This window comes from Xenopus laevis, chromosome 1L (genome assembly GCF_017654675.1).
Source record: "Xenopus laevis strain J_2021 chromosome 1L, Xenopus_laevis_v10.1, whole genome shotgun sequence".
Classification (NCBI taxonomy): domain Eukaryota; kingdom Metazoa; phylum Chordata; class Amphibia; order Anura; family Pipidae; genus Xenopus; species Xenopus laevis.
Genome location: NC_054371.1, coordinates 7,275,354 through 7,292,893, shown reverse-complemented (window position 1 = coordinate 7,292,893; position 17,540 = coordinate 7,275,354).

Genomic DNA, 17,540 nt, shown 5'->3' with positions numbered 1-17,540 from the left:
TGGCACGGGTCATTATACTGACAGGGAAGTGCATTTGGGGAGAGCCGAGGAAATATTCCAATTGTGCATCTTTTAAGGAAAACTCCACAGCAGAGCAGTTGTGCAGAAAGGTGCCATGGGAGGTTTCATAATAATCATTTTTATGTTGGTCTCTTGATAAACAGGATAAAAACCACATCCAAGCAAATTCAAGTAACTTATATTTTTGCCGCCTAATTACCAATATCTTTTCATAGTATTGGATGATTTGAGGAGTATCAATATTATATGGGTAAAGTGGAAGAAATAACAATGGTTTTTTAAAGTCTTTAGATATCATAGGTAAGTAGTAGATATAAATTGTCGCCCATTGTGGTAAAAAAATTAGATTTTTACTTGCAATTCTTTGAGACAATACTTGTAGAAATTGAATAAACATTGTTCCACCAAGTACAATGACACTACTAACAGAATTTTCAATAATTTTTTTATCACGAAGTTTAAAAACATTTGAAACAACTTTATCTTGTTTTAAATATAATGTGTATTCCAAGCAGATGCCCTGACTAGAAAGATATTGGGTGAAGATCTGATGTTCATAGAATCCAGTTAAATCGTCTGATGTAATAAATCCAACCCATGTCCAATTGAAATATTTAATTACTTGCACCAATGCTAGAAAAACTGCTTGATCACCCTCTACTGTCCGGAAAAAATATGGAAAGCGGATTCTGTCACTGAGGGAAGGGTCTGTAGCTCCATAACTGATCTGTAATTAGGAAGTTGCTGTTAAAGTGATATTATGACAGTAGTGGGAGCAACCATCTTGCTCTTATCTAACATACAGAGATAATTTCAAAATTTTTGGTTTCATTTTTTACTCTGGAATAAGAAATGGGGACAGACTTGTTCAGTGCTGGGAACCTGGGCTTAATGTTTCCAACTCTAAATGCAGGAACAAAGAAAATGGGTTAGGGTTAGAACTGATCATTGAAAATGCTGATTCCCAGAACCATGTCAGGCCTCTTGCTGTAATCTTACATATAGGGTAGGATGCAAAAATGACAACTACAAGGGAGTCGGCAAATCAGCAAATGATATTTTAGGAAATATCTATAATCTATCTCCCCCTCCTTTCCTTTATTGTGCTTCATTTAAGGTTTCTCTTTATTTATGTGATGTACAACTAGATTCATAACGACAAAGAGTGAAGGAAGCACAAACATAATTTATTACTTTGCAATTACAAGTAAGACAGCAAGGCATTGTTACTATTTAGCCTAGGTCTTTTATTTAAAGGGATACTGTCATGGAAAAAAAATTTTTTTCAAAATTATTCAGTTAACAGTACTGATCCAGCAGAATTCTGCACTGAAATCCATTTCTCAAAAGAGCAAACAGATTTTTTCGTATTCAATTTTGAAATCTGACATGGGGCTAGACATTTTCTAACTTACAGTACAGCAGTAAAGAGTGATTGAAGTTTATCAGAGCACAAGTCACATGACTTGGGGCAGCTGGGAAATTGACAAAATGTCTAGCTCCATGTCAGATTTCAAAATTGAATATAAAAAAAATCTGTTTGCTCTTTCGAGAAATGGATTTCAGTGCAGAATTCTGCTGGAGCAGCACTATTAACTGATTCATTTTGAATTTTTTTTTTCCCCATGACAGTATCCCTTTAAAGTTCATTATAACTTATGGTTGCAATATGGTGGCTCCCAGTAGGGTTTAAAAGAAGGCTGGTGCTGGTGTCTCTTTGCAGAAAACTCTTATTAGACCTTTTGGAACCCCCTATTTCTACATATAATGCATGTATCTTTGCTAAGAACGTATATACATGTATCAGCTTGCTAAGAGCAAATAAAGTTTGTTGTTTGATACACTTGCCTATTGTCTTTTGAGGTCTCCTTGTATTCCTTAATGTTAATGTTAACTTTTATCATTAGTTCCAATATGTACCAAGACAGTTGGGTTAATTCCAGCTCCACCCAATAATTTATCTACCCAATCAACCACATGATGAACGTTAGTACCAAAAAGACACAAAAATATTTGGTTGTAGTGATCTGGAAGACAGAGTACCCAGTCCACTTGCTTAATAATTGAATCCCCTACACTCACACCTTCTTCACACAGTCTGGCAAATCTGTTGGGAAGAACAAACCCTCAGCCTCACTTTACCTTCTTCTGAAAAAAAAAAACACACAAAGTAGTAGTTCCTTATTGAGTTCTTACCGATAGAATAATCTGCTGAATTTGTTTAACTAGTTTATTTGTTGACTAGTACCATGCAAAGTACAACCTGTTTATGGCAGCATTTGGTTATAATTCCACCCCTTGTTTAAATACCTTTTAACTATGTAAAATAGAATAGTTTTTGTTACCTGGGAATATCCATAGATACTCAGAATCTGGGCTATGGTTATTGTATTTCTTGATGAAAGATCCCCAATAAAACCAGCAATTTTTCTCTTTCCCATGCAGGAGTAATTGGGAACTGGCTCCATGGCACCAGATAATATTTGGAACACACTTTTTACAGCCACCCGTTGGTCTCCACAGGAGTCTTCTATGTGGTATCCAAGAGTCTGATTGGATAACTTAATTGTACTTCTTTTAATTTGTTGAATGACGTAAAGAATATCGATCAAAAATTTTTTTTGCTCATAATTAATACTGGAAAATAATAACACATTTGAGATGTTATCAAACATCCAGAAAAAAAAACTTATACTACTATATATTGCTGAAGAAAATATTTTGTACAATTTCAAAGCAAATTTTATTTTTTGGAAAGTATAAAAAAGTTCAGTGTTTTACAGAGCCATTTAGGGTGTCAGCATCAATGGGGGAAATCCACATATTCATCACAAAACTCTCAACTCACTTATTTTTTAATCAAATAAATTATTTCATAGAAGTATATTAAAATTTCCCAAAGGATTCTCTTTCTTGTAAATAGAATGTTAAACGTTAAGATGTTTCTTATGAAAAATTTGGTGGAAATGAAAGCTACTTCATCACTATGTAATTGTAATAATACGAGAAGCAGAACAGCTAAATGTGTATGATCCACACTCAATCTCATTATTTAGTCCACCAGCTTTATGTGTCCATATTTATTAAAGGGATAAAAAAGGCAAACATTCAAAAGGGAACTGTCATGATCATTAAAATTCATGAAATATCTATGTGGTTCTGCCTGCAACCAACAGACTGATTGTTTACCAAGGTGAATTCTCTTGCTCATGTTAATATGTCACACAAGTGGTCTAGAACATCACAAGCTCCAGACCACAGACCTCAGCTGCAGGAATAAGTATACATATACCTAAATGTGTTGTTTTGCTTTATCTTATGATATGAATGATATTTTATTGTACAGTTTACATACATAATTACGTTTGCTAAGTAAGATTTAATGTTGCCTGGAGGTTAAATTTAAAACAGGTTATAACTGAATATATATTGTACCCTGTAAGAGCTGTAAGAGAATCTCTGCCTTTTTGATATTCTAATATCGCCCATTTCTCGATCTCTCTCGCTCTTTCTTTCCTTGTGCCACATTTACATAATGTTATCTCATATTAATTAGACATGTATATGTTGAACTTTGTATTAATCTAGGCTGTTAGGAGTGATTTGACCATTCACCTAGTTCTGCATAATAAGAGCTTACCCTTGAGCAAAGGCTTAATCAAACAGTGGTATTTGTTTAAGTAACAATATATTGGATGGTACTTTCCAAAGCTCATGTCTAGTTGTTAGAAAGATTATACTTAAAGTAATAGTACTTAAAAGTATATTAGATATGATATATATACTAAAGTCAACCTTATTACTCATAAAAGCATTAACAGAATCAGCATCACAACATCATCCGGCAGTGCATTCCCCAACCTCACTGTCCTCACTGTGCAGAACCACCTACTCTGTTTCAAATGAAAGTTATTTTCCCTCTAACCACACCATTGCAGTAAAACAAATAGACTTTATATAAGAAGAAAAGGCAAAATGCAACTAACAAATGGAATATAGATTCTACCCTGGGATACCCATGTGGTCCTCTAACTTCTGGCATAGTCTCTACCCAGGACACAGTCCCACATTCCACTCCTGGTGGACACACAATCCCAAGAGCTCTTTACCCCAGGTAGTGCTATCCACCCCATGTGCCTCTTCTTTAGATAGCAGCAGTAGCTCCGACGTAGAAGGCACATGAACAACTCCTGTTTTCTACCTCTCTGTACAATGCCAGACCTCAATGAACCTCTTTTGAATTTCCTCATGTGTGAACAATAATTCCTTAGTTGTATTACTAGAATTGGGATTATTAAGAAGGTAACTGTCATTAACCAGGGGTACCCAACTTTTTTCACCCATGAGCAACGTTCAGATGTAAAAAGGTTTGGGGGGCAACACAAGAATGTTCCTGGGTGTTGCCAAATAAAGGTTGTGATAGGTTATTGGTACCTCCTATGTGGACTGGTAGCCTACAGGAGGCTATGTTTTACAATACTGTAAAATCTGGTTTTATGCAAACAAAACTTGGCCCCAAGCCTGGAATACAAAAATAAGCACCTGCCTAGAGGTAACTGAGAGCAACATCCAATGGTTTGGGGAGCAACATGATACTCTGGAGCTACTGGTTAGGTTAGGGGTCACTGGTGTAGACAGATCAACAATTACATTTCAGAATCTCTGCTTTTTTCTGTTCTCGTCAACCAGCTGAACCACTCTGATAATAAGAGTCCCATCCCTTCCTGCTTCATTTTATTACTATTTATATATTTAAACAATTCTATTTACTGCTTGCTGCAATACCTTTTTAATCTCAATTTTTGCTTGTTTAATAGCTTTTTTGCATGATTTATTGGCCTCCTTGTACCTGATTAACATTTTGGCTGTACCAGATAACTTGAAAGCCTTAAAAGCTTATCTTTTCTTACCCACCTCGACACCAGCACTTCTATTGAACCAAAAAGTTTTTTCTTTGCAACGACGTTCCTTGCTTACAAGTGGAATATACTGACAAGTATATTTATTAAGCATCATTCTCAAGATGTCCCATTTTTCTTCTGTGTTTAACCCTGTGAAAAGCATTTTCTACTTAATGTGTTGCAGAGATGCTCTTGTACTGTCAAAGTCTAAAATTTAGTCTTTTAGATACTCCCTTTTAGGGGCAGATTCACTGCACCACTTTGTGAGGTGCAAATTCATTACACTATTCTAAATCACTAAAATGCATGGTTGTGTCCTGGGTGGCTAAAGCTGGTCACTTGTTTACTTACGTGGGAGATTTCTCTTGCTAGTGGTAATATGTCACACGAGTGATCTTGAACATCACAAACTCTAGACCATGGACCTCAGCTGCAGGAATAAGCAGACGTATACCTAAATGTGTTGTTTTGCTTTGAGTGTTAATGCCACACCAAAGAGTGTTCTGATGAATACTACTCTATAAGAAGGTTGGTGAGCTTATTGATGCTGATTAACACTGGAAGTAACATAGATTTTCTCAAATTACCAGTAAGAATTCAAATAGTGAACAATCAAGCAGCTAGAGGAATGAGAAAAGGCCAGCAACTCGACTGGTTTATTAGCACATTATGGGTATAGTCTCACAAGCACCCATTCTCAAGGAATTTATATATATATATATATCTATATATATATCTATATATATATATATATATATATATATATATATATATATATATATATATATATATATATATATATATATATATATACATTGTATACCTTCTGAGAAGGTAGTGGATTCAAGGTGGAAGTTGTGGGACTTATACATTCATAGAAATCAGAATAAATGCAGACCAGCTGTAGCTGACAGCCCCATCTAGTTACACATTAGAGCCAGACTGGCCCTCAAATTAGCCAACACATGGGGGTGCATTTGTGGAGAGCTGGAAGATGGCCACATAGTAAAGGACCTCCATTCCTGACCACACTAACTCGCCACCTAAAAGCTTACAGTAGTGCACGGTGCCTAGATGGTGGAACTAGAGGCAGTCCGGAGTAGATCCCAATCAAGATGGCGACAGGCAAGTACAAGCTCCCCTGCCTTCTTAGTGATCTCAGATGATTCAGTTGCCTAGAAACAATATCAGAGGGTATGCTTCACAATGCAGGGAACAAATAGCCCTCTTAGAAAACAACAGGGCTCCCAGAAGATTCCCAGATTTCCCCTGTCACAATACTAGACTTGACTCATCATGCCGATAGAAAGCCTGCACGATAAACTAAAAAACAGTATCACTGCCACAATTAAAGTATGTTCTCAACAATTAATCCTGATCTGCCTGAAGAAGCTTTAAGAATGGACAAGGCTCACAGAGCATTGGGAAACAGAGCTCTTCTTCCAAATCAAACCAAGGATGTTGTTCTGCATCTGCATTATTATGAGAGCAAAGAATCCATCATCTTGAAGTTTAGAAATCAACCCCATCTTATGTACCAGGGAGCAGAGATCCAAATCTTCAGTGATCTTTCACCATTGACTCTGGCAAAAAGAGGAGAGTTAAAACCAATAACTCAGATATTGAGATAACATAATATACCATATTGTTGGGGTTTTCCACTTGACCTTATAGCAACAAAAGATGGCAGGCAATACTCAAAGCAAGAAGTAAGGTCCAGCTGTAATTTCCTTGCTCAACTCGGAATTACAGAGAAAAGGATGACTTCACCACCTTCTTCATCCCCACGAGTGAGGAGCTCTCCAAGTTGGCCTAGGTGGTTACACCTAAACAAGCTAAGATGTTAAGCTCCAGAGGATCTACTTCACCACCATCTTCGTTAGGTTCTGACTGTGATTAATTTTCTGGGATCTGGTATTTTGCGCTCACAAATGAATCTCATAGTTGCTGACCAAGGAGGAAGCAGCAGGCACCAGACACAGTTCTTGGTATCCAATAGGTTAAGAAGTAGAGAAGTCAATCCAGACAGAGGTCAGTTCAGGCAGCAAGGTTCTTTCTTAGTCAATATAACAGGCGGAGGTCAAGATCAGGAATCAAGATCAGAATTAGAATAACACACTCAGGAACACAATAAGTTGCACCTATAATAGGGCAAGGTCTGCAAGGCTCTGGCATATTTTATAGGCAGATTTTCACGCCAAACAAACATGATGATGTCATGCATCATACGCTGATGTTGCATGTTGATGCTGCATGTTTTGCTGCACCAGGCTCATGACAATGCACACATTTTAATGCATTGGCATTAGAACGTGCCACATGTCTTGCCTGGGTGCCTCCATCTCGCCAACGGTGCTGGAGCAGGAAGGAGCACTGACGGGCACTCCATACAGTAGCCAGAAAATTGAAGAGAGATATTAAGAGCTTTACATAATGATCTCCAAAATTTAGAAACAAACTGGGAACCTCTATCAGAAACAATTTCAGCATGAAATCCGTGGAGGCAAAAAATATGCTGAATAAATAACTTAGAAAGTTCCATAGCTGTGGGTACTTTACATAGAGGTAGAAAGTGTGATATTTTGCTTAATCTATCTATTATTACCCAAATGACTGTGTATCTCAGCAAAACAGGTAAATCTACAATAAGGTCTATGGCTAAATGGGTCCAGGGACAGGAGGGTATGGGTAAAGGCTGAAGCAGTCCCTTGGGGGGAGAGTGTCTGGATTTGGATGAAGCACATACAGTACAGGAAGACACAAAGTCGTTAACATCTTTCTGAATAGAGGGCTACAAGATAAGGCGAGATAATAAATCCATAGTCTTGGAATTTTGAGACTGCCAGAGGATGGTGTGACGGAGATCTGGTGGTACATAAGCCACTCCAACAGGAGTATTAGAGGGCGCTGAAGATTGTGCTGACAGAATTTGTGAAGCCATCGAGCGAAATAATGCAGCCACAATTTTGGCTGGGGTGACAATGGGATTATTGTCCTTAATGCAAGGATCTTCAGGAATGAAGCTTCCAGAAAGTGTGTCAGTCTTCTTATTTCTGGAACCAGGATGAAAAGTAATGATGAATTTGAAACGGGAAAAGAAGAGTGCCCACCGAGCCTGTCTGGGATTTATATGTTTGAGGGCTTCAGTATGTTCAAAATTTTTGTGATCAGTGAAGATCATGTCACTGGAACATTCAAACCTTATAATAAATTTCTCGATTCCTCCAGGGCTAGTTTAACAGCATGAATTTCTCGGTTTCAAATGTCATAATTTTGTTCAGGAGAAGAGTATTTTTTTAGAGAGGAAGGTACATGGATGTAATTTCCAATCACACAGTAGTCTCTGGGACAGAACGGCTCCGGCACTGACATCTGATGCATCCACTTTGATAAAAAAAGGAATCCAGATTCCTAAGGAGAGGAGCGGAGGAGAAGGATTTTTTCAAAGATCTGAAAGCTTCTAGGGCTTGCGGGGACCAGCAATTAGGTTTTCCTCCCTTGCGGATAAGAGACAAAGTTGGAGCGATTCTAGATGAGAAGCCTTTGATAAACTGTCTGTAGTAGTTGGCAAAGCCAATAAATCTTTGTATGGCTTTCGTACTGGTACAGACAATCCTATATCCTAGGTGTTGGCCCTCTCAATGGAGAACAGATTTCTCAAAAATGTAGAGCATTAATGAGAGCCCATCTTCTAACTGATGTCTGGCGATTAGAATTCCCCACCTCTAAACAATAAACTTTTTTATCACATTATCATCAAAGTCAATCTAGGTTAGACTATTTTTCTTCTCTCTTACCAGTTCTCTCTTGTCAGTTCCCACATTCCTTGATGATTCACAATATTACCTGGGCTGATCATGCCCCTATAGAACTTAACAAACGCATAGATAGATGGACAAAATATAGCATTACTTGGTGGCTTATTGAACTCTTCTAAAGATTCCAAAATTAAAACAAGTGCTTCAAACACAAATCCAGACAAATTTTCAGATTAATTAAGGGCACAGTAGACTCAGTAGAAACACTATGGCAGGCACATAAGTCACTTATCAGAGGCCATTGCATCACTCTGGCTGCAAAGTTTAAGAGAAATAGAAACTACCAAATCCAACAAACAAAACAGAAGCTAATAAAATCAGAGCAGCTACTGCAAGCCAGGCTAATACAAGGACTTTTAGCCATAGAGTGGTTTTCTCAAGTTTTTGTTTAGTTTTGAGTTGTTGATTTTCTAAATCTTTATTTTATCATATTTGATGTTACTTCTTGGTGGCTAAATGAAGCTTGAGATTATATATAATGCACAGTGTATATCCAGCAAATGATTATTGCAAATTGTGGAACTTTTTGAATGCCTCATATATTGTTTATTGAAAAAATTGTAAAACCAAATAAACATAAAGTTACAAAAAAATAAATAGCCAACACATTGTACCTTTAAAAAAGTATTTTGCACTGGAACATCTCATCTGTGTCCCTCAGGCATGAAGCCTTCTTAGATAGAATAGCATTTACTTCTTTAAATACATTCACCTTATATAAAATTGTTTTAAAAATGTTTGACAAAAAGCAAAAAGTCACAAGACTTATTAAGTTCTTAAGAAAAAGGACTGGCAAACAGGAACAGAACTGCCAATTAATGGGGAGATTGGACCAGATAGAATTTATGGGGAGAGATATACACAATACAGAAAAGAAATGTTTCAGATGACATTAGCTGCCCATTATGGGGACCTGGGGCACTTGTTCTTGCCCTGTTTGAAGGGAATACTCTCCTCTCCCTCTCTAACTCAGAATTATATAATCTGTTTATCACATGGGGTGAATTTTAGCAGGACAAAGCAGTATTTTATTTGCAGGGAAGAAAATCAAATATGTGGGGCCTTAAAATGATGACATGGAAATGAGAAATCAGATTCCCAATTTTGTCTCTTTAAGAGGTCATAGAGATAGATATCATAGTTAATGGGTCCATATAAAGGATTGATGCCCTACTAGATGCATTTTTAAATGTCTATTTTTCACAAGCTTGTTCTTGATCAAATTTTCATGAAACCACTGAACCTCTGTGATTAATAAGGCCACCGAAAACTGGGGGGCTCAGTGTTTAACCAACCCAAAACAGAGAAAACTTTCACCAGATTTCACACTTTTTAATTTCAAAACAGCGAAAGGGTTGATATTTATAACTAGTTTTCAAAACAGTTGGACTGGTTTCTGATAGCAGTGCAGGTGCAAAGTATAAAATATTGGCAAATGTTCCAGTTAATCCAATACAACATTAATTATATCACACTGTGAGAATTTGCTGATGTTGCAAGTATTACATTGTAGTCTTTCTCCAGCTTCCTATAAATATAAACCTGTCTTTGATATCATTGTGGTGTCTATAAGGTTTGTAACTTACTAAGAACAGAACATTTTCCCCGGTTTGTTATTTGTAGCAAAGTATTCTAATATATCATTACGTTGAGGCATTATCACTCCTATCATGATGTCTCCTTTCTGAATATTTTCCTTAGCTCTATAGGCCTCAAAGGATTGAAGGTGACAGGCAGGGTTGGTGGATTGAATGATAGATTGGCAGGGTCCCACACACAGGATTGTCACAAGTAACAGCATTTGTATGACATTAAATATGTTGCAGACTCCCAGCATTGCTCCCCCAGATCGCACAATGTGCCGCAGTATGTGGCAGATACTCAGAGCATTTCCCAGCAGCAGTCAGTAGCACAGAGAGACACAGAGGATCCAGGATTGGGCTGCATGTGTAGAACAGAGTAAGGGGACTGGCTCATCCAACCCTCATTTTATAGAGAACAGAGAGAGAGGACTGACACAGTATAATAAATATAGTCACAGGCACTTGGCGGATCTCTGGCCTATTCTTAAACTCAGTTATAATTATTATCACTGCTCATAACAGGGATAAAATAGCAGTTTGGTTTACTGTTCATTTTTGTACCAGATGAGTCTGATATAAACCTAGATTGTGCATTTTAACATTAAAAAAAGAACTTAAACTTAACAATAAGGCTGGAAATGTTGTAGAGTGAGAGTGCAGAGACTAAGTGCAACTAAACTGGTTAGAGGGAGGGAAGAGTTAAATTATGAGGGGAGACTGACAAGGTTGGGGTTGTTTTCTCTGGAAAAAAGGCGCTTGTGAGGGGACATGATTAGACTTTACAAGTACATTAGAGGACATTATAGACAAATAGCAGGGGACCTTTTTACCCATAAAGAGAATCACGTACCAGAGGCCTCCCCTTCAGACTAGAGGAAAAGAAGTTTCATTTAAAGGAACAGAGTAGGGGGTTCATCACAGAGAGGACAGTGAGGTTGGGGAATGCACTGCCGGGTGATGATTCAGTTAATGACTATAAGAGGGACTTGGATGATTTCTTGGACAGACATAATACAAAGGCTATTGTGATACTAAACTCTATAGTTAGTATAGATATGGGTATATATCATTTATGTGACAGTAGGGAGGGGTGTGTGTATGGGGCTGGGTTTTGAGGGGTTGAACTTGATGGACTTTGTCTTTTTTTCAACCCAATTTAACTATGTAACTATGTAACTATGTAACTATGTAACTATGTAACTATGTAACTATGTAACTATGTAACTATAAGTAAAACATTTACAGTTTTGCTGCAAACCACGTTTTGCCGGTGGCAAAATTCACAATGAACCTGCACCAAAAATTTGGCTTATTTTATTTTACACTACAAAAAAGACTTGCATTGAATGCAACCAAAAAACTGCATCCTTCCTTTGTCCTTCCACATCATCCAATGGGATCTGAGTCATCCCACTGTCCATAAGAGGCCATTGCTCAGTGTATTGTTGGTTGTGGAAAGAGCAGGATCTAGGAGCATTTTCTGTCTTATTTATTATCATTATTTTTATTAACATGTATTTATATATCTCCAACATATTGCATAGCACTGTAAAGTAAATGTGATTATACAACTAAATCACATGAATTACATACATAGAACATATGGAGTTACATACATCACAATCAATACAGGTACAAAAAGGTGAGGAAGGCCCTATGCAAAAGAGCTTACACTCTAAAGGGAAGGGAGTAATACACAAGGTGTGGGAGTGGGCAAGATCGTATTAAGTGGGTGAGCAATGTGGTACTGTATGTGGTGTTGCATTTGGTAGTTAAGCAGAGTGAGGGGAGGCTTCTCGAAAGAAGTGCGTTTTAAGAGATTTATTGAAAGCAGAAAGGTTGGGAGAAAGTCGGACAGACCGTGGGAGAGAGTTCCAGAGGAGGGGTGCAGCCCTTGCAAAGTCTCGAGCATGTGAGGAGGTAATGAGAGAAGAGTTGAGTAGCAGGTCAGTAGAGGAGAGTAGTAAGCGGTTGGGTGAGTATATAGAGATGAGTTCAGAGATGTAGGGTGGGGCAGAGTTATGAAGTGATTTGAATGTCAGGGTCATTAATTTGAATTTGATTCTGAAAGGTAACAGAAGCCAGTTTTTTGGACATTTATTTAGTTATAGAGTAGATGTTTGTGGCACCATCTTTTTGAGTCAGTGCAAGTGGAAGTTTTGGATTTCAGTTTACCCTTTTCTGCTTCCTGCTCACCCCTGAGACCCAAAAGCCATTATTAGGGTTACGTTTAGGGATGGGTGAATTTTTTCTCCTTGTTTCACTGAAAAAATGACGCCCATAGACTTTTATGGTGTTGTGCGTCAAAATAAAAAGACGCGCGTCAAAAAGATTTCACCGCACGACAAAATTTTTTTGACGCCCATAGACTTTAATGGCCGTTGGCGTCATTTTGCCAACGGCGAATTTTTGGCGAAACGGGTCAAATTCGCCCATCCCTAGTTACGTTTGTTTCATCTTTGTCTGTCTGTTGGGTTTAGTGTTATTTTCTTATTTATCCTTCCCTTCCCCCAAATATCCAAACCCCTTTTTTTTAGTTTAGAAGAGAGGGTGTGAGAGTGAGAGAGGAAGGAATTGTGTCCTAGGGTGTGAGGGTAAGAGTGTCTGTAGTGCTGACCATCTCCATGTTGCTACCCATCAACAAAGCAGCTCAAGGGCTGTGTCCCAGCATCCAGTGTGGGTGCTATAGAGTTTCTGCAACCACAACAGCAAGTGACATTGGATCACAGTGGGGGACCTGGCTCCTGCATGACTGTACCAGATTGTTTTGCCTCTACTTCATGACCCATCCAATTTCAGCAGGCAGAGGCAGTGCTAGTCAGGCTCACCCAGGCTACATTATCCGGTGCAGGCACAAGTAAGCATCAGGAGGTGATGTCACCTGCCAGCTCAGTGCTTGGGACAACATTTCCCAATTATTTGATCCAGACGTTGACTTGGGTTCAGACATTTAGGATATTTTTGATGGACAGACAAGGATAGGAGTGTAGTCCTGTCAGATTAGGAGACAGGAATGCACAGCCCAACACTTTAGCAGTAGGGAATGTTCGACAGGGTCCCCTTATGGCAGGGCACCAGGCTACTGCTTTTGAAGTGCAGGCCAGCATGCTTGATTTGGGTGCCATGTATGATGCAGGGTCTGGTCCAGGGGAGGATTTTGATCATGACAGGAACAGACCATGTTCAGAGGGGAAACTGTGTGTTGATAATGATGATGAGTAGCCAGCCCTGCAGAGCAGGAGACCCCACCAATCACTGCTAGTGGGTGCAGGTAACAGGGCAGCACTGCATCTTGGTCTAAATGCTCTGGAAATACAGATAGGGACTAAAAGTCTTTGGATCCCCAGCCCTCCAGAAAAGGCAAAGAGGTGGCCCATACTTCAGCAGTGTAGGCAGAGCACAGAAGTGCAGTTGTGCTTCCTGTCCACTTCCTCCTCCCATTCCTCAGAGAAGAGTTACCAACTCCCTATCCCCTGGAGAAAGCAAAGACAATTCAGAGCCAATGTACAGCTCTGTCTCTTCTGCAGCCCCTTCTTTCTCATCCTTCCCATCTCCTGTTCTGCGCCTGTCTCAACAGATTTTTCTTTTTTGGTTCCTTGGCCGCAAGACCCTCTATCCCCTAACCACCCACAAGCACAGAGGCTCAATGCCTGCCTGCCATTATTTTGCCAGGAAAGCCATCTATGCCCTCCAAAAGCAGGTGGTGGAAAATGTATCCCTGTTGCTGGATGGTGCTGTCAGCAGCAGGTAGCAGGGATGGTACATATCAAATACTGCACATTCTAAAAGGTGTTAGGGAGGGTGTGAGCAGGGGCAATCCAATAAATCTAGTGGTGCCTCCCGTGTGGTAAAGGGCAGATCTCACACAGCCACTTCCTCATATACATCCTCCTCCACAGTAACAAGGTTACTCGGGGGGGAGTACTATGCTGAGTACTTTCTCCCTTGAAACAGGCCACGTGTTTTATTAGTAAAGTGTTAGTGTGGATCCAAAGAATAGTCAAAATCAGCCAGGGGTCAGTTTCAGGCAGCAGTTAGACAAGTCAGGGACAGGCAAGGATCAAAACTGGAATAACACAACTAGAAATAGCATCCAGGAGCTTTATATTGGGCAATGGGAATAAGGCATTTATGCGTTAAATATACAAATGATGACATTATATGGCACACATGAAGAAAGCGAGTCTATCCCAACACCTGTGTTAACCAGGAAGCGGTGCTCAGGAGAAGTGAGAGGAGCGACAAGCGGCAGCAGGCGGCAGGCATCCCAACTGTGAGCGGGGCAGGCGTCCCTGCCATCCCACTAGAACAAAAGGTATTCTTAAATTACCCCCTCTAGAGGGGGCCACTAGAACCTTTCCAGTGCACCAAATATTGTAGTTTACTCCTGGAAAACTGGACTCTATTAACCTTTATACCAAACATTCATGCTGATCTTCAACAGAGATTGGAGGAGGAGGAAAGGAGTTCTGACAAACAACTCTGGAAAGCTTCAATGAAAAAACATGGAAAGAATAAGAAATCTTAAATTCCTGAGGTACATCTAACCTGACCATGCTGGGATTATTGAATTCAGATACAGGATAATGACCAACAAATTTAGGATCTACTTTATTGGATGGGACTTTTAGAGGAATGTTTTTAGAAGATAAAAAGACTTTTATCACCAACCTGAAAGACAGGAGATGCTTTCCAATGTCTATCCGAGGCTCACTTTTGGGCAGCGACTGCTGATGAGAAAAGAGTCTTGGATAATTCATCATATCTTAGAAAGGTTATCAACTAAAGACTTGACAGAGGGAACATTGGACGCAACACCAGAAAAGAAAGGCTCTAGGATGTCGGCTAAAAAAAGTATAGAATGGAGATTCTCCAGTGGATGAGTGCATAACATTATTGAAAGCGAACTCAGACCACATAGAAAATCTGCCCAAAGTGACTGTTATTATTGGGGACATAACATCTGAGATATTGTTCAAATGATTGATTAGTTCTTTCAGTCTAGCCATTAGTCTGAGGGAGATGGGCAAATAAGAAAGACAAATCCATACCCATGAGACAGCAAAAGGCCCACCAGAATTTAGACACAAACTGAACCCCTCTGTCAGAACCAATATTAAGTGGGACCCTATGAAATTTAAATATATTGGACAATGCAAGAGACTTAGCAGAGGTGAGGGAGAGAAGGGGAATAAAATGAGACATTTTGTTAAATCAATCCACTACTACCCAAATACAGTATTCCCTTTGGAGGGAAGTAATTCCACAATGAAATCCATGGTGATATGAGTCCACAGCCTTTCGGGATCAGGAAGGGACTGTAGCAGACCCTGAGGTAAAGACTTGTAAGGTTTAGAGCATTGACAAACCAGGCAGGATTCAATATAGTTACCATCATCCTGTCTCAATGTCGGTCACCAGAGCATATGAAACAAAAGAGAACAGGTTTTACTATAACCCGGGTGTCCCTATACTTTAGAATCATGGATTTTAGACAAGACCAGGGTTTCTGGGACAAAAAGTTTACCCAAGGGCTTATTAGGAGGGGCCTAACTGATCAACCTGAGCCTAAGACAATAAGAAAAATATTTCTGGTTGTCTGTGGCTATTAATGATAGCCTAGTTAATTTCCCCACTCCATCTGGCTATCCCTATTGATATAAGGCATAGGGAGAGACACTAAGAGGATATCCCTAGAGATGCCTCTGTCAAACCCTCTCCAGAGTTGGCACCTAAGCCTTTCCTTTCTGCCCGTAGGCCCTTTGAGGAATCCATGCAACTAGGTTCTACCCAGTTATCCATAGAAGAAAGGGGTCATAGGTGGGATAACATCTTGTGCCTTTGTTGTGTGGATAAAGAGTATCTCTGTAATACCTTTCCTAAGAGGCTTGGAAATGGCAGAAACAGGTCTGGGGAGTCCTGTTTGCGTCATGCCATTGCTACTCCCCAATAACTTTAGTCTCTGTTGTTTTTTCAAGTACTCTAAAATTGGGATAAGTGCTGCACTGATATCCCAACTTTTCTTGATTTAGGGGAAGCGCGGAATTGATAATAGCCTTGTGCTTAACCATGGTATACCCTCAAAAACCCATTGTCACATCATTGAAATTGTTGGCTATATACTAATTCTGTACAGAAATCCTTGATCCTTGTTTGCCTCACCTAAGATTTTAGATGGCTGCATTGGCAGAGGTGGTGCTGTTGGGATCATCATAAATAATAGCTACAGCCTTAAAGAAGGCCTCCAGAGAGATAAAGGCTGGATTGCTGATAACAGGCTTAATGCCCATAATTGAGGATCCCATAGAAGTAGGGTGATCACAAAATTTACCCTGGATTTCTCAGTGGTAAAATAACAGGATAAAATCCCAAAATGGAGCTTACATGGCTCTTGAAAGGCAAACAACTTACTCCAATTCCCAGAGAACCTTTCAGAACAGGGGATTTTGGGTTCAATAATAGAGCTAACAGCAGGAGTGTTACGAACATTGTCCCAAGATAAGAGCAAACCCCAGGGTCCTGGTCACGGCTCTCTCTTCTGCCTTTAGCAGCCACCTTTGGCTTCGGGAGGAGCCCTCCGCAACTCCAGTGCCACCAGGTCTTAATATGAGAGGACCTGGGAGAGAGCTCTAGGCTGCAAGGGAACCGAATGGAGTACTGGAGTGGAGAACTATAAGCATGGTCAAGGTACAGGCTGAGTCATTACCAGTACAGAATCAATAGACAAAGCGAGGTCACAGGCCGGGTCAAACACCAAAATGCAGGACAAAATTGGAATCCAGAAGAATAGTCAAGGGACAAGCAAATATGGGGCAGGCAGCAGATTGGACAAAATCAGGGACATGCAGAGTCAAAACAGAACAGGAATCACTTGAAAAACACACTCAGGAACTAAGAAAATAGACATTTACATTGGGCAATGACTTTAATACAGAAAGTCCTTTAAATATTAAAATTTTGCGGTAACCAATGATGTCACGTTTGGCAATTTATGGATATAGATCGCAAACCAATAAAAAAATGCACATTACTGAAATGGCACAGAAGGAGATGGACGCGGCGGGTGTCCCCGTCGCACCCTCACTAGTCTACCAAGGTGAATCACTACATTACCCCCCCTCTAGAGGGGGTCACCAAACCTCTGGTCTTACCAGAAACCTAGTATGAAATTGCCGTTTAAGATGGTCTGCATAAACATCAGATGCTAGGACCCAAGA